Source organism: Nomascus leucogenys, chromosome 14 (genome assembly GCF_006542625.1).
Source record: "Nomascus leucogenys isolate Asia chromosome 14, Asia_NLE_v1, whole genome shotgun sequence".
Taxonomy (NCBI): Eukaryota; Metazoa; Chordata; class Mammalia; order Primates; family Hylobatidae; genus Nomascus; species Nomascus leucogenys.
In genome coordinates this window covers 44,158,564-44,180,866 of record NC_044394.1, presented here as the reverse complement: position 1 = coordinate 44,180,866, position 22,303 = coordinate 44,158,564, and the positions used below count along the sequence as shown (strand labels likewise).

At 44.9% G+C, this 22,303-nt stretch overlaps 1 pseudogene; it reads left to right on the top strand.

Moving 5' to 3' along the window:
- Nucleotides 1–4,538: 4,538 nt before the first annotated feature.
- LOC100589035 lies at nt 4,539–5,050 on the top strand (annotated as a pseudogene).
- The last annotated feature ends 17,253 nt before the right edge of the window (nt 5,051–22,303 follow it).

Sequence of the window (22,303 nt, the reverse complement as noted above, 5' to 3'; positions counted from 1 at the left end):
GATTATCGATATTTTTCTGTTGCTTTTTCTCACAAAACACGATTTGCCTTTGTGAAACCTGAAGTTTCCTATTCTATCGATGAGAAGGTGTATCAAATGGATAGTCCATCCCATGTATCTAACATCAACTACAAAATGTCTCCCTTTTTCCTAATTTTGCCTTTTTTTCCCTTTGTCATTCTTGAGTCTCTGTTAGTGCACTGCAGAAGTGAAGACGTGTACTTAAAGAAATGCCAACATCTGCTGAAGATCAGATTAGATTCCATATTTTGTATTTTAGTTGATGTAATGATGACTTTAGTTATGATGACTTTAGTTGATGTAATGATTCTAATGAACAGGAAGTATTTTGTTTCCCATTTTAAAAGATACCATTAAATCATGCTGAATATTTTTCAATTTATTACGGATGTGTATTCAAGGGGTTGCCATTTCACCTGCTTCAGTCTTCCCTCTAAACCAATCCGAAGACATACCTAGGCTGAATTCATTCATATCACATGAAAATTCATCACATGATGTCCTACTAGGTCAAAAAGTATAAAAACTGACATTATGGAGAAAGACTTCCTTGCAACCAGGACAGAAAGACACTAAGGCACACAGTGCTCAGAGCGGCGTGCTGACAAGATCTCTGGTGGGAAGCCATTGCCTGGACACCTGCTGGGCTTTGTCCCGGACACCATTCATTCACTTGAGCATGTTTGGTACCCAGGGTTCCTTCAGGTACATCAGTATTCAGTGGTGTGCCCAGAAGTCAGATGACTCTCGTCAGGGGTGCAAAGTCAGACTCAACTTGCTTTGGGAAGTCCACTGGGGTGCAGGCTGTGTCAGGAAGCTTCCTGGCAGGGAAAAATCAACAGCATCAGCTAGGATGGAAGTACATCAACTGATGATGACCCTGCATATGTGGCTTTATTAACGATGCATCTGCCAGTCTCCAAAACAGTGCAGATTCAATGCAATCCAGGAGGAAATTCACTCACGTGACCAGGCAAAATGCAACTAACAATTCACGGTGCTTTTCGGTTGTGGAGACCTTTCTCTGGGCTACTGTTTCCCAAAGGAAAGCTGTGTCTTCAGAAACAAATAAACTGATCCAGAGATACTTTCAAATGTTTCGTGTAGAATTGTTTCTAATCTTCTAGCTACAGGATGCTTCATTACCCAGAGAATGCGCCACTCTCCTGCCTGTGCGTGGGGCTCATCCGCTCCCAAGCCATCCAGGGCCTCTGGGTGCTATAATTCAGAGGGTCTCTGAAAGAGCACGAGGGAGACTGTTGACATGAATGGTTTTCTCTGTTGGCTACACCTATTTTACAGGGAGTTCTATGTGTCATTCAAATAGCTTCATATATTAAACTTCAGAACATTCCAAGTCTCATGCGAATCTCGCAGAGGAAATTTTCCAAGGGTTTTAGGCCCTCCTCTCCCATTTGGGAGGTTTTGTTGATTTCTAACTGCAGAATGAGGTGCTGGAACATGCCAGGTTCTGGTTCCCATGGCCATAACAGAGTTGGATGACAGGGGTGACCACAGAGATACAGTCCTGAAAGCATTGCACAATAAGAATGCAGAGTATCTACTCAGGATAGAGGATGGTTACAGAAACATGCTCAGCTTGTCATGGTGGGTACAGTGGGCATGGGAAGGGGGCACAGGAAGCTCAGCTGGTGTCTTCAGGGGCACCCCCAACCTCCACCATGATACCAAAAGAAGATGTAACTGACCACTGGGAGGAGGGCCCCACATGGTCCTGCTGTGTCCTCTTCGATCTGCTTGGCACTTTTGCTGTTGCAGAGCTCCTCTGAAGCAGGGTGCCATGCAGCAGCAGCACTGAGGACTGTGTCCACAGTAACAGGCTCTCAGATGTGTGTGAGGCATCTCGTGCAAGGTCAACGGCAGGCCCAGTGCTGTTACATGAGCAACTACTTTTTACAATTATTTTAAAACAATATATGGCAACATTGGGAAGCTGCTTTCCTTTAAAATGGTTCAATGTTTTTAGTTTGGACAAGATATGACTAAATTAATTTTCACATGATTGTGCTCAGGCACAAGCTCATGCATGAGGCATGACCAAAAATAGTTCTGGAAAGATAAGGCCAGTCTACAAGCCAAGGGCACACATATGATGGAGGGCACCTACAGACGGTGGGGACACAGGAGGAGCATGCTGAGAAACCCTGTGAACTGACCTTCCCACTGCCAAGGTCACAGCCTCCACCACTGCAGCTCTGACTCACAGTTTACATTGCTGAAGTCAAATAAAATATAGAGATGAATCTCCAAACTTAACACTGATTATTTAGGAGGCAAGAATGGCAAAGTGGGGCATACTCACAGATTGGGTGGTCTTCAGTATGTTCCAAGAACAAAGAGAAAGTTGAGAGTTTTTATTTTAAAATTCATATGGAACCAAAAAGAGCCTGAACAGCCCAGGGGCAATCCTAAGCAGAAAGAACAAAGATGGAGGCATCACACTACCTGACTTCAAACTGTATTACAGGGCTACAGTAATCAAAACAGCATGGTACTGGGACAAAAACAGGCACATAGACAAATGGAACAGAATAGAGAACCCAGAAATAAGGCCACATACCTACAAGTACCTGATCTTTGACAAACCTGACAAAAACAAGCACTGGGGAAAGGATTCTCTATTCAATAAATGGTGCTAGGATAGCTGGCTAGCCATATGCAGAAGATTGAAACTGGACCCCTTCCTCTCACCATATACAAAAATTAAGATGGATTAAAGCAGAGGTCCCCAACCCCTGGGCAATGGACTGGTACCAGTCTGTGGCTTGTTAGGAACCAGGCCGCACAGCAGGAGGTGAGTGGCTGGTAAGCAAGCATTACCACCTGAGCTCCACCTCCTGTCAGATCAGCGGCAGCATTAGATTCTCATAAGAGCGCGAACCCTATTGTGAACTGCACATGTGAGGGATCTAGGTTGTGCACTCCTTTTGAGAATCTAACTAATACCTGATGATCTGAAGTGGAACAGTTTCATTCCGAAACCATCCCCCTGCCTACTGCTCTCTGTGGGAACATTGTCTTCCACAGAGTCAGTCCCTGTTGCCAAAAAGGTTGTGGACTGCTGGATTAAAGACTAAAATGTAAAACCCAAAACTGTAAAAACCCTGGAAGACAACCTAGGCAATACCATCCTGGACAAAAATTTCATGATGAAGACACCAAAAGCAATTGCAACAAAAGCAAAATTTGACAGATGGAATCTAATTAAACTTAAGAGCCTCTGCAGAGCAAAAGAAACCGTCAACAAAGTACACAGAAAACCTACAGAATGGGAGAAAATATTTGCAAACTATGCATCTGACAAAGACCTAATATTCAGCATCTTTACGGAACTTAAAGAAATTTACAAGAGAAAAACAACCCCATTAAAAACTGGGCAAAGGACATGAAGAGACACTTTTCAAAAGAAGACATACATATGGCCAACAAGCACATGAAAAAAAAAAATCAATATCACAGATCATTAGAGAAACACAAATCAAAACCACAATGAGATATCTTCTCACACAAGTCAGAATGGTTATTATTAAAAAGTCACAAAATAACAGATGCTGGAGAAAAGGGAATGCTTGTACACTGTTGGGGGGAGTGCAAATTAGTTCAACCATTGTGGAAAGCAGTGTGGCAATTCCTCAAAGAGCTAAAAACAGAGCTACCATCTGACTCAGCAATCCCATTTGGGGTTTATATACCCAGAGGAATATAAATCATTGTACTGTAAAAACACATGCACACAAATATTCATTGCAGCACTGTTCACAATAGCAAAGACATGGAATCAACTTAAATGACCATCAATGACAGATTAGATAAAGAACATGTGGCATATATACACCATGGAATACTACGCAGCCATGAAAAATGAGATCATCTTTTTCAGGAACATGGATGGAGTGGAAGACCATTATCCTTAGCAAACTAAGGCAGAAACAGAAAACCAGATACCACATGTTCTCACTTATAAGTGGGAGCTAAATGATCACAACACATGGGCACATAGAGGGGAACAACACACAATGGGGCTTACTTGAGGGTGGAGAGTGGGAGGAGGGAGAAGAGCAGAAAAGATAACTAGTGGGTACTGGGTTTAATACCTGGGTGATGAAAATTATCTGTACAACAAACGCCCATGACACGAGTTCACCTATGTAAACTGATAACAAACCTGCACATGCACCTTCAAACCTAAAATAGAAGTTTGTTTAAAAAAAAGAAAAGTGAGAGTTTTATTAGAGAAATGTTAGGTATTGCTTGGAAAGAAAGCACATTGGCTCTGGAGAAGCTTCTGTGAGCTGGCGAGCTCTGACTGGTGAGTGACAGCTGGAGGTAAGGTTGGTCTTCGAGTCAGGGCAGTGTGTTTGAGGAAATATGAGCTTAAACTGGTCCTCGGGTTACAGCGGGCCTTTTCAGCAGCTAGGCTCGTGGAAAATTCAATTTTCAGAGCAGGTTCTCTTGGTATGACCAGTGCTCTTGTCCTGCAAGCCTGTGCCCATGCCATGACGACCCAGTAGACAGTCCCTCAAGGCCCGGGACCATGGGGCTTCTGTGTCATGGGCAGCAAGGACTTCAAGCATCCTCTCCATTTCTGGGTCACCCCCAGAAGCAAGGCTGCTGTAGCTAATTTGTGTATTGGAGATGTAATCACAGCCATGAACCGGGGAAACACCAGCCACAGGGCACACTGGGAAGCTCAGAACAAAATCAAAAACTGCACAGATGACATGACTCTCATGGGAGCCAGATCTGAACATAAAATCTGGTCTCTGGTGACAGAGGAAGAGGAACATCATCCATACAAGATGAACTTAGCTTCTGCACCCCAGGAGGTCCTGCACATAGGAAGGGCCCATGTCCGAAGCGCCATGCCCTTCACCACCTCACCGGCCTCCAGCACTGCCGCCAGGGTTATCACGAGTCAGTGCAACCACCCGGCTGGCCTCTGCTCCATCAAAAAATCTCCAGCTTTATCCACGCCTTGCAGTCAAAGACACTGCCAGGGGCAGGGTAGCTATAGCCCCTCAGAGCAGTCTCAGCCTCCAAGCAGTTTCTCATTGACAAAGAACCTGAAGTTTACAAGACAATTCCAGAGAAACAGGAGTTAACGCAGATATTGTGCTTTCTACAAATTGAAGGTTTGTGGTAATCATGCATCAAGCAAATCTGTCGTTGTTTTTCCAACAGCATGTGCTCACTTCCTGCCTCTGTGTCACACTCTGGTAATTTTCACAATATTTAAAACTTTTTCATTATTGTTATTTCTGTTATGGTGATCTGTGATCAGTGATCTTTCATGTTCCTGTTGTAATTGTTTTGAGGCACGAACCACATCCATGTAAGATGGCAAATTTAATCAATAAATGTTGTGTGTGTTGACTGCTCCATCAATCACCATTCCCCATCTCTCTCCCTCTCCTCGGGCCTCCCTATTCCCTGAGATGCAGCAGTATTGAAATTAGGCCAGTTAATAACCCTACAATGGCTTCTAAGCGATCAGGGGAAAGGAAGAGTCACACAGCTCTCACTTTAAATCGAAAGCTAGGAATGATTAAGCTTAGTGAGGAAGGCATGTTGGAAGCCAAGATAGGACAAAAGTGTGACCTCTTGTGCTAAACATTTAGCCAAGTTGTGAATGCAAAGAAACGTTTTTGAAAGAAATGAAAAGTGCTACTCAGTGAACACAAGAATGATAAGAAAGCAAAACAACCTTATTGCTGAGCTGGAGAAAGTTTTAGGGGTGTGGAACCAGCTGTAGGTCAAAGCCTCATCCAGAGCAAGGCCCTAACTCTCTTCGATTCCATGAACCCTGAGACATGAGGAAGCTGCAGAAGAGAAGCTGAAATCTAACAGAGGTTGTTCATGAGACTGAAAGAAAGAAGCTGTCTCCATAAGATAAAAGTGCCAGGTAAAGCAGCAAGTGCTGATGTAGAAGCTGCAGCAAGTTCTCCAGAAGATCTAGATAACATCATTGATAAAGGTGGCTACACTAAACAACACATTTTCAATTTAGATGAAACAGTCTTCTATTGAAATAAGATGCTACCTAGGACTTTCATAGCTAGAAAGGACAAGTCAATGCCTGGCTTCCAAGTTTCAAAGGACAAGCTGACTCTCTTGTTAGGGGCTAATACAGCTGGTGACTTTATGCTGAAGCCAGTGCTCATTTACCATTCTGAAAATCCTAAGGCCCTTAAGAATTAAGCTAAATTGACTCTGCCTGTGCTCTATGAATGCGACAGGGCCTGGATAACAGCACATCTGTTTACTGAACACTTTAAGCCCATGATTGAGACCTATTGCTCAGAAAAAAAAGATTCTCTTCAAAATATTGCTGCTTATTGACAATGCACATAGTCACACAGAAGCTCTGATGGAGATATACAAGGAGATTAATGTTGTTTTCATGCCTGCTAACACACATCCATTCTGCAGCCCGTGGATCAAGGGGTAGTTTTAGAGTTTCAAGCCTTATCATTTAAGAAATATATTTCATAAGGCTATAGCTGCTATAGATAGTGATTCCTCTAATGGATCCAGGCAAAATAAATTGAAACCCTACTGGAAAGGAGTCTCTGTTCTAGATTTTGTTAAGAACATTCATGATTCATGGAAGAATGTCAAAATGTCAACATTAACAGGAGTTTGGAAGAAGTGGACTCCAAACCTCATGGATGACTTTGAAGGGTTCAAGACTTCAGTGGAGGTTACTTCTGATGTAGTGGAAATTGCAAGAGAACTTAGAATTAAAAGTGGAGCCTGAAGATAAGACTGAATTGCTGCAATCTCATGATTAACTGATGAAGAGTTGCTTCTGATGGATGAGCAAAGGCAGTGGTTTCTTGTGATAGAATCTACTTCTGCTGAAGATGCTGTGAACATTTTGAAATGACAACAAAGGATTTGGAATATTACATAAACTTAGTTGATAAAGCAGCAGCAGGATTTAAGAGGATTGACTCAAATTTTGAAAGAAGTTCTTCTGTGGGTCAAATGCTATCAAACAGCATTGCATGCTACAGAGAAATCTTTAGTGAAAGGAAGGGTCGATCAATGTAGCAAATTTCATCATTGTCTTATTTTAAGAAATTGCCATAGGCTGGGCACAGTGGCTACACCTGTAATCCCAGCACTTCAGGTAATGGGAGGATCATTTGAGTCCAGGAGTTCAAGACCAGCTTGGGCAACATAGAAGGACCACATCTCTACAAAAAAAAATTTAAAAATTAGCCAGGCATGGTGGCATGTACCTGTGGTCCCAGCTACTCAGGAGGCTAAAGCAGGAGGATCGCTTGAGCCTGGGAGTTTAAGGCTGCAGTGAGCTGTCATCGCACCACTGCACTCCAGCTTGGGTGACAGAGCCAGACCCTGTCTCTAAAAAAAAAAAAGAAAAAAAGAAAAAAGAAATTGCCACAGCCATCCCAACCTTCAGAACAACCACCCTGGTCAGTAGGTAGCCATCAACGCTGAGGCAAGGCTCTGCAGCCAAAAGATTACAACTTGCTAATGGCTCAGAGGGTTGTTAGCATTTTGTAGCAGTAAAGTATTTTTAATTAAGGTGTGTATGCTGTTTTAGACATATGCTATTGCACACTTCATAGACTACCACATAATGTAAACATAATTTTATATGCACTGGGAGACCAAAAAATTTGTGTGACTCTCTTAATTGTGGTGGCCTGGAACCAAACCTGCAATATCTCAGAGATATGCCTGTAGCTTTTTGTTTGTTTGTTTTAGCTTTCTCATGGTGCTGAGTGTGTCCGTAGTTAAACAGCCCCTTGTCTTCATTCTCATGAGCCAGCTGAGGTGGTGTGTCATGCATCTTCCCACCCCAGCCCTCCCCTTCTAAGGAACCCCCACACCTGCTCTGTCTTCCTGCTACAGTCTCTGAGAAAAGCCCTTTCATCTGTCAAGAACTACAAAAGTCATTCTTTAAGGGAAGAAAATGTGAGGAAGCGATCCATATAGGAAGTTAGAAATACATACATCAATCAATTCCTATAAGAAAAATGTATAAAATGCCATTTAGTAATGAAAATCTCCTACATTTGCTACCACAAAAGGGAGAATTGTATCTTTTTAAAATGTGGGTGAAAATAAAATAGAAGTATTCGTTAGTGAATATTTTATCCCTGTGAAATACATGCTCCTAAATATAGATAACAACTGAGGAAGAAGACCAGGCAAAGTCAAAAACAACTAAGACAAACAAAACCAAGAAAGCAAGTGTCTCAACGGTTGTGACAAATGGAGGAAGGGAGCTTGTCTTGGTCTGTTTCGTGTAGCTATAAAGGAACACCTGAGAGTGGGTAATTTATAAAGAAAAGAGGTCTGTTTGGCTCACGGTCTGCAGGCTGCACTGAAAGCATGACGCTGGCATCTGCTCCGCTTCTGGTGAGGCCTCAAGTGGCTTCTGCTTGTGGCAGAAGGGGAAGACAAGCTGGCCTGTGCAGTGATTACATGCTGAGACAGGAGGCAAGAGAGACAGGGGATGTTCAGGCTCTTTTTAACAACCAGCTCTCCCTGAGATTAATAGAGCTGAAGAGCTCACTCACCCCTGAGGGAGGGTGTTAAATCCATTCATGAAGGATCTGCCCCCTTTAGGCCCCACCTCCAACACTGAGGATAAATTTCAACATACGATTTGGAGGGAACAAATATCCAAAGTATAATAGAACTACCCAGGAATGAACTTGGGCAGAAACAGGAATAAAGATTCCCCATTCTGGAAACATCTGCACAAGGTGGCCAGAAGTGAAAAAACTGAGAAAGTCCAAGCCGCCAGGGAAATGGAGTGAGGCTCTAAACACATAATATAAAGGGCAGGATAGGAGCTTTGCTGTTGAGACCTCCAGACAGACGCCTGCAAGCACCTTTGTGGTCGTAAGTACTGCTTTGCTGTGTAAACCATTCTTGGTCAACATCCTAACTTGATCTCACTCCCACCTGCCTTACCTGTGGAAAGCCCTTTTCTCCTTCAAGACTCAAAAAACTGTGTTTTCCTTGAAACGGTATTTGTAATCAATAAAGGGCAAAAATTAAATACTGCATAACTAGATTCATGAAAGTAGAATACATAGAACGAGAGCATATTCAATACAGGCAAAGCATCTGTTCACAGATTTGCTACTGTGAATGGAGAAAAATAAAATATATTTTTTTAAATTGGCAGTAAAATCAAAAGTTTATTATAATTACTACTAGTACAAAAAAAATTCTCAACCTGTGATTCTCAGAGGGAGCTTAGAGAAATAGAAAAGAACAGTAAGGGCTCATCTTTGGTGTCAAAGGGACAGCCCCAGAAAATCAAACTGCTTGGGGAGTGGACACTGTTTCCCTCCCAAAATGCACCTTCCTCCCAGCCCACCCTCACCTACCACCGGCTGTCCCTGAAGAACACCAGTGAGGATCAATTGCTCTTCTGTGTTCGTACCAGCAGTGCTAAATAAACAATGAAATAGACACAAAGTTAAAGTTACCTGATCCAAACAGGAATGAAGCCTAGACCTCAGCCCACTGACTCAGTCTCTAAGACTCAAATCTTCAATCAACAGTGGAGATGGCTGTGAGCTCTTCTGATTCCAGATGATAATACTTCTCCTTTTAATTCCTTGATATGTTTAATTATGTCAGTAAATTTAACATAAAAATCATTGCATTAGAGTTCACTGTTTTTTTACAAGATCCAGTGTCAGATCAATGTTATACTTTCAATTTGTCACACTTATAGAGAACTGAGAAGAATCACATTATTTAAAATCTTAGCACGTGTGCATAATTCCTTTGGATAATTTTAAAGTGATAGGATTGGATCACATATGAGGCAATTGCCTGGGTCTCTTTTGTTTTTAGATGTATTTATCTCTCATATTGTGAATCTCATATTCATGTGAATAATTATCAGGAGATTTTATTTTTATTATGCATATTAGGATAAAATGATCATACAGTGAAGAATGTATAAAATCAGAATAAACTGCCATTCATCACCTCTGGCTTTTATTCCAAGAGATCATCATTGGCCATTTCTCATGCAAATTTCCTGAACAGTTATAGGTAAATAGAAGATCTATGTACACACACTTAACCTATACAGCAGTTTGGTCCTCAGTCTTCGCTCATATCCTTTAATGAGATTTATAATTAGTCCCACTGTTTCCATGGAACAAACTCAACCATTATAATACCTGTGTGTCTTTCTATGGACTTGTATGACCGTCATACCAAGAATACTTCTAGGAATCCCAAGCCCTTCCTGTAAGATTCTTCTGCTCCATGCGGTCTCCACCTGGGACGCATGATGGTTTTCAGTGGTGTCTGGGCTGCTTTCAGACCTGGATGGCCACACTCGTGCCTTGGAAGGGTTGCTTCCAGAGAACCTGCACCTGGCCTCCAGCCTGCTGGTCTCAGGTGGCCGGACTTCTTCCATGGAGGCTCAGGGATCATGGAAAGAAAGCCCCAAGAGACAGGCAGGGAAAGGTGCCAGTGTCCTCAGTCCTGGGCCAGAAACCAGCAAGTGAATCTTTCCCTGCCCTTGAGTGGGCACAGCTGTCTCAGAGCCCGCCCGGTTTCCAATTGAGGGGACGTGACCCCCACCCACCAGCAAGAGGATTGGACACTCAACTCATTCAGCCTTGACTCATCCTGGGTCACGCTGACTCAGCCAAGCCTCCTGTTTGCCCAGCCAGGGCTCCCATTTGCCACCTGCTGCTCCCCGACCAAGGCGAGGCCTCCCTGGCCTTGGTTGAATCACTGAAGGCAGTCATTTGCATCCTCGGACACAGGCCCAGGCAGAGTCATCCAAACACCCACCATGGTTTCCTCAGCCACCAAGTGCCTAGGTTGGGATCCCGACCCTCAGGGTGGGCCACATCTGGTGGACTTGAACATTCTGTGGACCCTCACTTCCTCCTCCTGCCCTCACCAGGCTTCTTCTATACACCTGGGGTGTGGGTTGGGTTTGAGTCTGAACAGGCCATGTCCAGGGAGAACTGTAGGGGTCACCCCGCAGTCCTGAGCAGTCTCATTTTCGTTTCCTCCTGCAGGTGGCCAACAGCAGGATTCCCCAGGGTCTCTGCATCTGAGCTGCAAATATTCAAAGATGTTTTAAGGACCATTTGAATTCACATTTTTCTTTTTATTCTGTCAATTTCAAGACTTTTTAAATATTAGCTAGATTAACCTTCTATCTGCTGCAAACATTGTCTCCCAATTTTTTACTTGTATTTTGCTGTCATTTATGGTGTTTTTGGCCATATAAAAAGGTTTCGTTTAATATTTATGCATTAATTTGCTAGTTCATTCTGTGAGTGCATCAGATTCTTTGAAGCATAATGATAAAAGCCTTCTCTACACCCAGGTTTTCACAGAATTACTCCTGTTCACTTCTGGTTCTTACATGGTTTCAGTTTCCACATTTAAGTCTCCAGTCGATTGGAGTTTGATCTTGTGTGACATGTGAGATGTTTACCCAATCTCGTTGTTTTCAGGATGGCCGTCTAGTTTTCCCAGCACCATTTATTTAAAAGTCTGTCTTTTCCTCAGTGATTTGAAATGATGCCTTTATCATATACCAGATTCCCACACATAGCTGGGATATTTCCAGGCTTTGTAGTCTTCATGGGTCAGCTGGTCTATTGCTGTGCTGTATATTATGGCTTTAGTAGAGACACTTTGTAGTATATTTTAGATCTGGCAAAATATATGTGTGTGTTTGTGTGTGTGTGTGTGTGTGTGTGTGTGTAGATATAGATATAGATATATGTAATTGAGTTAGCTGCTTTCAACCCCCAGTTCATTTTTTTCAAGGTGTTCCTAGCTCCAGTGGAAGGGAGCAACTTAGTCTTTTTGTATGTACTAATTTGCTCTGGGGACCCTCACAGCCCTGTTGCTTTGTGCCTAGCAATAGAAAGGCTTTCTTTGCACCCTCTGGAACCTTTGTAAATGCTTTGCGCTTCTTTTCTTTGAATATTTGGCAAAAGGATCGTTCCAATGACTGCTTTGTAGTCAGTGTGATGTTTGAAAGGTTTATGTGCTGTAGATCCAGGAAACCCTGATAGCGAGGCTGTGACAGAGTGTACTTAATTTGCATTCAACTTTCTTTTCTTTCCGTTCCTTTGTGAGAAAGGGTCTAAAATGGATCTGTGATATCAAAGCCTGTGGGTGGGCCATCGGGCGCAATTGCAGCATATGCGGTGGACTGTGCCCAGAGGAAATGTTTCCTAGGAACTAGCACAGTATTCCCTGTTTGATGCTCTAATTATATGCTAAATTGTGTGCCTCTGAGCAGCGGGAACCCTTGGAAGGTCAAGCGCCCTCTCCGGGGCAGCAGTACCTCTGCCTGGAGACCCAAAGGCAGAATCTGAGGGCAGAGGCGGCAGCAGGAGCGGGGTTGAGGCCAAGGCTGCTTACCTAACCCCATCATGAGATTAGGAAGAAAACGCCCTAGGAGTCTCTCAAACCCGCTATTCATTATGACCCTCCCTTCCCCCCGCACCTGCAGTGGCTCCCTGCTGCCTGCAGAGACAAGTTATTCAGGGCCTCACCAGGAGTGGACTTGGAACCCCTGGAGTCCTGCCGAGCCAGGCCATTTAAACCACATACATTGAAACTTCCTGCTTTTCATCCTCTGCTCCCAGCTACTCTCCACGACCCCACTTGTCCCGAACCTCTCTCCATGGGCCACAGAGACTGGTTTACTCCCTCCCATCTATGAGTTCTCTTAGAATATTTTTGTGTAAACAAGGTCTCAGTAACTAAATCCTATTTCCATCTCCCTGCGTCAGTGTTCTCTGGCTGGGTGGGCGGCGCTCCTTTGGCTCGGTCCTGCTGATGTCCTTAAAGGCCTCAGCCCATGGAGTCAAAGCCTGGGGCCAGCAGCTGCAGGATTCTAAACACTGTGGGTGCTCAGTTGCGGGGCTGGCTGTGGGACTGTGTGATGGCAAGAAGCATCCAAAGGTGGATGTGGCCAGGGATAGGAGGAGCCATCGGAGCGGTGGGCAGGACAGCAACCAGTTCCCCGGGAGAGTGGAGTCTTAGGAATTCAGGAATTCAGCCCCCATGACTGTGGTGAGTGAGGAGGAAGAATGCAGAATTGAGAGATGGAAGATGAGGAAGGCACTGGCCCCAGCCCTGGAAAGCTGTCCTTCCTCCTGTCCTGAAAGCCCACTTCTCCCACCTGGACATGCTCCCCATCTCCCCCAGGAGGCCCTGGAGCGTTGCTGCACTCTGGCCTGCAAGCTGCCCCATGCAGCATGTCCCTCTTATCCTTGCCATAGTCTCTCTTCTGTTGGGCAGTGGCTTGTGGTATGTTTCATGCAATAGATGCCCATTCCACTAGGACGAGTACAGTGTCTGTAAATTCCTGCCTGGGTTCCCCTTCCTCTCATACATGCAGGAAGGAAAGTCACTCCGGGGACCCCGAAAGATTCTCTAATTCCAAGGGGGCGCCCAGGAGCCTGGGAAGTTCTAGGCAAGGAGGGGAGGCCAGGAGGCTGATCATGGCCCAATCAAGTTATTGAAGAGTTTTGAGGGTTCGTTATATGCTCTGGATGTGAGTCCTGGATCAGATTCCCAGTCTGTGTTTAGTCACTTCATCCTCTTAAGAGGGTCTTTCATAGACCATGAGTTATTTTGATGACTTCCAATTTATCCACTTCTCTTTACAGTCGTGCTTTTGCGGTCAAGTCTTCGAAGATCTTTACCTAGCTCTAGATACCTAACTTTTCTCTTAGAATCCTTTTCCCTGAAGTTTTCCAGTTTTGCGTTTCACATTGAAGTGTGTGATCCACCTCGAGTGAATGTTTATACAAGGTGAGGCTTCAGAGTCTAGGTCAAGGGCTCTCTCTCTGCCTGCCTGCTTGCTGTGCCTGTGATGTGCAATTTCCCTACTTCCATGTGACAGAGAGGCCACCTTTCCTCCCATGAATTGCTTGAGCACATTTGTTAAAAATCAGTTGGGCACCTATTTAATTTGGGTCTCCATTCTGTCCTGTTATCAAAGTGTCTGTCCCCCTGCCTATGGTCACAGTCTTTATTCACTGTGTAATAAGTGTTGAAATAGGGGCAACTTTATTCTTGTTTTCTTTTTTTTTTTTTTTTTTTTGAGTCAGAGTCATGCTCTGTTGCCCAGGCTGGAGCACATAATCTTGGCTTGCTGCAATCTCTGCCTCCTGGGGTCAAGCGATTCAGCCTCCAGGGTAGCTGGGATTACAGGTGCGTGCCACCAGGCCCAGCTAATTTTTGTGTTTTTAGTAGAGACAGGGCTTCACCACATTGGCTAGGCCAGTCTCCAATTTCTGGCCTCAAGTGATGTGTCCACCTCACCCTTCCAAAGTGCTGGGATTACAGGCATGAGCCACCTCCCCTGGCCTTGTTTTTCAAAATTGCATTAGCTTTGCCAGTTCCTTTGCCTGTCCATGTGAGCTTTTTTAAGGTAAGTATGCCTACTTTCAGGCGGGGCTGTCTTGTGGTGGGGGGAAGGTGGTGGGCTGTGGGTTAATTTCCATGTCTCTAGCTTGGCATCAGCTCCTTCCAGTGGCTGGAGAGCAAGCGAGTGCTACCTGAAGACCTGTGGGGCTCCCTGTGCTCTTTGCCCTGCCTGGTAACAGCTTCTCCTTCCACTGCCAGGTGTGCTGGGCCTCTGCCCTTCCTGCCTGCCCCTCAGCCTCCCTCCCCACTGTCAAGACATAGGCTGGGCCAGGAGTGCTGGGTTCCCATACAGGGAGAGGCAGGGGAAGCTCGGGGTCAGCTGAGGCTAAAAGAGTCAGGGAGCAGTGCTGGTGTCCCCAGCTTCCAACTGGGGTGGACGGGATCTCAGAGGACACGTGAAAAAATTCTCCTCCCAAATACTCAGTCATGGCCATTGTTCCTCACCCTTCTGAACTTAGAGCCTCAAGACTCCCAAATCTTAGTGCCATGTTCAGGATATGTAAAGGTTCTGGTCTCTTTTTGCCCTGGAGACTGAGCAATAGAACTGTGACTGTCTGGTTCCCGTGCAGCCCCGGCACCCTGGTGGCTGTGCAGTTCAGTAGAACGAGGGCACGGAAGGACTGACAAGGCCAGGTCCTGACACTTGTTCTTTGATGGGTCCTCTCACTTTCTAAGTCCCTGAGTGCTTGGGTTTGTTTTTTGTTTTTTTTGTTTGTTTGTTTGTTGTTTTTTGTATTGGTTTTCTAAAGGCAGTATTCACAGAGACAAGTGAAGAAACCTGGGATGACCATGGGTGTCCCCCGTGGCTTCAAACCCTCTGCCAGGTGCTGGTCAGTTTCCAGAAGTCCAAGCTGACTCTCTGAAAGAGCTGAAGCCAACCTTTTCCCTCAGCTCCAGTTCCTGGGATATTCTAAACTTCCCCCAAACTCAGCACAGAGAGGGAAAAACACTGTCCTTCCTTGGTAAATAAATGTATCCATTCAGGAAGATTCAGCGTGGCTGGTAGTGAGAAGTAAGGCCATCATTTTGCTGGGATTGGGGATTGAGGAGGACTTTCTGGGTGACTCAAGGAAACTGCCAGGTGTGAGCATGGTCCATGGCCCTGCTGCTCTGGTCTGGGCTGTCAAGGTCTGGCTGGGAAAACATTCCCTAGAAGCCTGGGAGTGGGTGACTGCAAGGTTGCTTGGTTTCTCGGACGCTGCCTGTGACCTTCTTATTGTGTGGAGCTCTCTGACTCTCAGGCGCACAGAGCTGCAGCCCTCCACCCTCTGCTGTGCTCGGGGAGTTGGGTGCCCTGTAATCACAGGGTGGCTCTGCCTGGGCCTTGAGCACCCCCTTGGGTGGACTTCTTTTCCTTGTGTTGGCTCCAGGCATGAGCCTGCCGTCCTCTGGAGGCTCCAGGCAATGGCTCACTTGTCTCTGGGTGTCCATATGCCCTTTACCCAAGAGATGGCTCTGCTGCTCAGTGGGCCTGGGCTCTGCCCAAGGCTTTGTGCCATGGGTAGGTTTACCCTTCCCTCTCCTCAGCAGAAGAAAGCACTGACACTAAGGTCCTCTTATTGGACCCCATGGCAGGAACTGGGGTGCAGGACCTGCTCATCTTCCTGGGCGAGGGGTCTTGAGTCCCGTACGCCTATTTCTCCCTCCACTGCTAAGGGTCTCTTTGGCTGCTCTTGAGTCGATGACAGATTCTCATCCTGTTTGCTGCCCTCTGTAGCCTGTGAGCAGAACCAGAAGGGACATTCTCACAGCCTGTTCGCCACGGAATCCAGGAGGCAGGTCCATTTTGGTGAGTTTGAGATCCTGAGAGAGTGTGATTAAGAATCATGTAAACAATAATCTTACATGAGTTTCATTGAGATCTGTCTCGTTTCCATGTTATTCATTTTTAAAATTGATTGATCCTGTGTATAGTGTAGGTGCAAAACTAAATAAAAAATACATACATACATATATAAACATTGATTTTAAAAATGTGGTCTTCTGATCCTTCTTCACCAATCTCAAATAAAGAATTCTTTTCTACATGGATTTCTAAATTGTGGGGCACGGAATCTCAGCTGTTCAGGCACATGCAGGCTGCATTCTGCAGGGTCCAGCCCCTGAGACAGCTCCTGTGGGTCCCATCAGCCTGCCAGAGGCCAGCAGCACTATCCAGCCCAGCCCACCAAAAGGGAATGGCAAGGCCCAGAGACTCCTGCATTGGGCAGGTGGCAGGGGGCAGGGAAGCTGGTCCACAGCCTGCACTGCAGTGTGGAGCTTAGCCCTGGAAGCCTGCCCCATGCCTAGCAGGGGGTCCCTGCTCAACCTATTCTAGACTTCTGCCCTGCTCAGCCTCTGCCCTGCTCAACCTATTCCAGACTACTGATATTTAAATCTCCCAAGAGTCCCCATCCCTAGGTCTTTCCATCCCAATAATAGATTTAGAAAAACGGCACTTGGGAAAGGAAGATGAAAGCCTACTGCTTCAGTGGGCAGCCCTTGGGTTTCATCACCTGATTTGGGTACATGTTTTTTCCAAACGGGCAAAAGTGGACACCACCGAATGCAGTCAGATGGCAGAAAGATGATCCCAACTCCATACAAATGAAAAAATGTAACCAAAGCTCCAGGGCTCATTAAAATGCAAAAGAAACCAAACAAAATTCTTCATCATCTGAAGCTCATGGCCACCTCTGGCACCTGAGCAGAGAATGTGCTCTCCTGACTGGAGTTTAGGCCCACGTCACAAAGCATCCTGAGCTCCAGGAGGGGACGAAGGAGGCAGATGAACCCTCCCCACCATCCAGCCCAGCGGATCGCCCAGTCCACTGGGCCACCAGATTCTCACATCATTTGTCACTGGGGAAATGAAACTCAAAACCACAATGAGATAACACTTCGCACCTACTAGGACGCCTGTAATGTTTTTAATGGAAAATAACAAGTGTTGGCAAGGATGTGGAGAAATTGGAACTCTTGTATATTGCTGGTGGAAATGGAAAATGGTGCAGCCGCTGTGGCAAATGGCATGGAGTTTCCTCAAAAAGTTAAACATAGAATTACCATATGGCCCTGCATTTCCACGCCTAGGTATAATCCCGAAAGCATTGAAAATAGGGACTCAAACAGATACTTGCATGCCAGTGTTAATAGCAGTACTATTCATAACAGCCAAAAGGGGTAAACAACCCAAGTGTCCAGCAAGAGATGAAGGAGTGCATCAAATGTGGTGTATACATACAATGGATTGTTTTTCAGCCATAAAAAGAATGAAGTCCTGATACACACGACCACATGGATGAATGCTGAAGAAATGATGCTAAGTGAAACAAGCCGGTCACAAAAGGCCACATGTTGTGTGATTCCACTTATACAAAACAGCGAATGTCTTAGTCTGTTATGTGTTGCTATAAAGGAATCCCTGAGGCTAGCTCATTTATAAAGAAAAGAGATTTGTTTGGCTCGCAGTTCTGCAGCTTGTATAGGAAGCATGGCACCAACATCTGCTTCTGGTGAGGCCTCAAGGAGCTTCCACTCGTGGCAGAAGGGGAAGGGGAGCCAGTGTGCACAGAGGTCACATGGCGAGACAGGAGGCAAGGAAGGAGGTGCCGGGCTCTTTTTAACAACCAGCTCTCCCAGGAACTAGTAGAACAAGAGCTCACTCACCCTGAGGGAAAGCACTAATGTATTCACGAGGAATCCATCCCCATAACCCAAATACCTCCCATTAGGCCCCATCGCCAACACTGGGGATAAATTTCAATGTGAGATTTTTAAGGGGTCAAACATGCAAACTACAGCACCCACAATAGGCAGATTCTCCCCTATTGAATGCTACCAAACATTGAAAGAAGGATTAAAGCCTATCCATTCCCCGCCAGGTGGCTGTCTCCACAACATGGGTTTTTCCCCTTCAAGATCATCAGGAGAAGAGCCTGTATCTCTGCATCTGCGGAAATCTTCTTTGCCATGTAACGTGCCATAACCGTGGGAGTGACATCGCATCACATCCCAGGGCCACCGCTAAGGAGAAGGCTGAGGACCTTGACCCTCATCTTAGAATTCTGCCCTACCTGGCTTCCACTTGTCCTCTTCTAAATCCATCTCAACGCATTCCTTTGCTGCCTGTTTTTACTGCCTAAATTTTGGCAATAAAGGGAGGAATAAAAACACATCTTTTTTTTCTTTTTTTGAATTCTCATTACATCCACACACAAGAAATGTGTCACATGAAGGAAGTGTATTTAGAATACCAGTTTTCCTATTTGGTTCATGATGTTTTTCCAGGGTAAAATTGCCAACAGAATTTGGAAGCCCAAAGCAGGACATGATATAAATTAATGCTGGTGATCTGTAAATTATATTTTATTTCATAAAATGATAAATTTTCCGCTTTAGTGTGGTCAATTTTATGCAATTTGGCATCACATTTTATAAATGTATTACCCTTTTGAACATTTACTGAACTGAATGCACAAAGAGAAGTATAAAAGAAAATCTGGAAGCACTTGTTGGTTTTATTTTAAGGTTGGAAAAGAATATAAAATGGAATGCATGTATTAATTTTGGCTTGGATATATTCATTTCCTGTGGTTGCCGTAACAAATTACCACAAACTTGGTGGCTGAAGACAACAAATATTTATTCTGTCACAGTTCAGAGGCCAGGAGTCCTAAACCTGCCTCACTGGGCTGGAATCAAGGTGTCAGCAGGGCCGCGCTCCCTCCACAGGCTCCGGGAGACCCCAATCCGCGCCTCCTCCAGTTTCTAGTGGCTGCTGGCCACCTCCACCCTCTGCCTCCATGGTCACATGGCCACCTCCTCTTCTGTCTGTAGTAAAATCTCCCTCTGCCTCCCTCTGATAAAGACATGTGATTGCATTTAGGACCACCTGGGTCATCTATCATAATCCCCCACTTCTCAAGACCTTAATTTAAATCACATCTGCAAAGATCCTTTCTCTGTGTCAGGGAACTTTCCTAGGTTCCAGGGGTGAGGGCCTGGATAATTCAGGGGCCGTGATTCCACCCACTGCAATGTGTCTTCTCTGACCCTGCTTGAGTGTGCTGGCAAGGACTGCTGCTTTGTCATCCATTCGTATTAGTGTCTGCAGCATTTGGCAATATGGTGTTTCTATTGACAGAAAGTCATAATCAAGTAAAGTTCTTTTTTTTTTCCTTTGCCTCAGAGAGAAAAATCTCCATTCCACTATTCTCCCAGATCAGCTGCTTTTGGAAGGCAGGGAACAAGGCAGCATCAGTGAATTCCACAAGCACTGACCCATTGCCACATTCCTTTCATATAAAGTAGCTTCCTGAGTCAGAGCAATTCTGAGTGAGACACCATGATGGTGAAAAGGTCTGTAGTTAACAGATCGTACTGCCATGGAAGGATTACGGGCAGAGAAGATTAGCCCATATTCAGAGTAAGTGCCTCTTCCAGGGAGAACATCTTGCTGCCCTCTTCATCCTGGAAGTGATCAAATGCAATCAGTCTGCCACGGGGATCCTGGGAAACGGTGTCACCTCAGGCTTTTCCTTGGCTTGTAGACAGCCATCTTCTCCCTGTGTCCTCACATGGTTGACCCTCTGTGCACACCTTCATCCTAATCTCTTCTTATAAGGACATCAGTCCGATTGAATTAGGGCCACCCTCATCACCTCACTCCACTTTAATTACCTCTTTAAAGATCCCATCTTCCAATGCAGTCACATTCTGAGGCACCGGGGTTAGGGCTTCAACATATGAATTGCGGGGACACAGCCCATAGCATGAGGCAAACAGCTCCCTTGCATTTGGTGGGCAAGCACAGGAGGAGCCAGGGGTGGAAAAGTCCTTTGATAGGTGGGGGATGATTCAGATGAAAGGGACAGAAAATGCAATTTAGAAAGTGGAGTTTGGGTACAGCCTCATCACGGGAGCTGCTCTGTGTTCTCAGGTCATGCAGGCTGGCATCTAATGCCAACTTTCCCCTGTCCATCAGTGCCTGTAGCCTCCACGTCCTCCTCACCCATGGTGGCCTCCACAGACCCCACTCAGCCCCTTCCATCAGCACCACCTGCTCCCCATCTATCACTTCTTCCTGGGAGAGCCCCACTCTTGGTCTTTTCTAAGCCTGCTTCATAGTAAGTGGCTGAAACCTGTGGGATAAGCTCCCATGAGGTTGTAGATTCTGCTGCCATAAATGTACGGTCTGACCATTGGTCAACTCCAACACTGTGTGGGAACTGTCCATCCGTCTGTGCGTCCATTCACCCATCTGTCTGTCCATTCATCCATTACAGACAAATTTGAAAAGTGCCTTCCTTATGAGCTAGAATGTCTGTGCACAAAACAGACAAAGTTGGCTGCTTCTTGGAGCTTACATCAGAGATCTCCAAACTTTTTCTATAAATGGTGAGATATTAAATATTTTAGGCTTTGTAGGCCATATGGTCTCTGTCACAACTACTCAATTCTGCCATGGTTTTGTAAAAGCAGCCATCAACAATTCATGAACAATTCATGAAATGAGTGTGGTTCTGTGCCAAAGGACATTGGGATTTCATTCCACTTTCACGCATCATGAATACCATGCTTCATTAATAGAGCACAAAGGAAGCCTTCCTTTGACCCTAAAGAACAATGTTATCTGCACATTACAATTGCTTTGATTCCTCCTGTTTTTGTCTTCATGCTGCCATCTTGGGTACCTAGCACACTGTCAAATAAGTCTTAATTGCCTCTTAGCTCACGTAACAAAAATACTTCTGTTTTGTAAGTTCCCTCGTTTAAAGAGAAACATGCTTCATCTGATTTAGATGTATCAGTCTATTCCAACTTAATTTGGAGTCTTCAAAATTAAGGATGGCCAGGGGTGGTGGCTCACGCCTATAATCCCAGCACTTTGGGAGGCCTAGGTGGGAGGATTGCTTGAGGCCAGGAGTTCAAGTCCTGCTTGGGCAACACAGCGAGATCCTGTCTCTAAAAAAAATTAAGGCTGCATTGTTTGAACATACACCTTACTATTTTAGAGATGAAAGTTTTATTTTTGTATTGTAGATACTGATGAATAGATGTTTAATTGTTGCCAGAGCTGAATGAAGAGCCCATGTTACTGGTGGTGGTGTCAGTTGTTGCAACTAGTTTAGACACTATTTAATCACTTATCTTCCAAATGTCATTCTCTTTGCTTAGCAAATGTATTTCTGTGAATGTACAATGAGTAAATAATGAAACATAAAGGAAAAAAGAGAAGCTTAAAATTGGAATCTCATTAAAATATTCGTTCTGTATTGTTATTTACTACCTAACCTGACCCCACTGAACCTTCGATAAACATGATTTTAAGTAAATTTTTGTGATTTTTCCACCCTAATTGGAATAACTTCACTGTGTCCTCTGATATCTTGTTGCTGGAAAAGATATTTGGCCAACTAAGTGCTGGTAAAAACAAGATTTCACTGTATTCATCAAGGATGTGTGGGCCTGCTACAGATCCTGGAGTCATGTCAATTTAGCAAATGCGCAAGAGCCAGACGCCAGTGCCTGGAGTTGAGTCCCTTACGGTGTTCCCCAGATGAAGCAATATATCCTGATGACTAGTGTTTTCCTGGCCTCCACGGGTTCCAGTTGGAATCCCTTGCCTAGACACATTCCAGGAAAATGGCTTCAGGGTACAATTATCATGAAAGTTTCCCCTTAAACCCAAAACAAGCAAGAATAAAATAAATAAAAATATGGAAAGGTTGATGTATGTGCTTAGTCAAACAGTCAAAGAGCAGAAAGTATTCTATTCCCACATTAGTTTTGAGATTCACATTGTTTGGCCCTTTATATCACTTGAACATCATGAAAATGGCAATATTGAGCC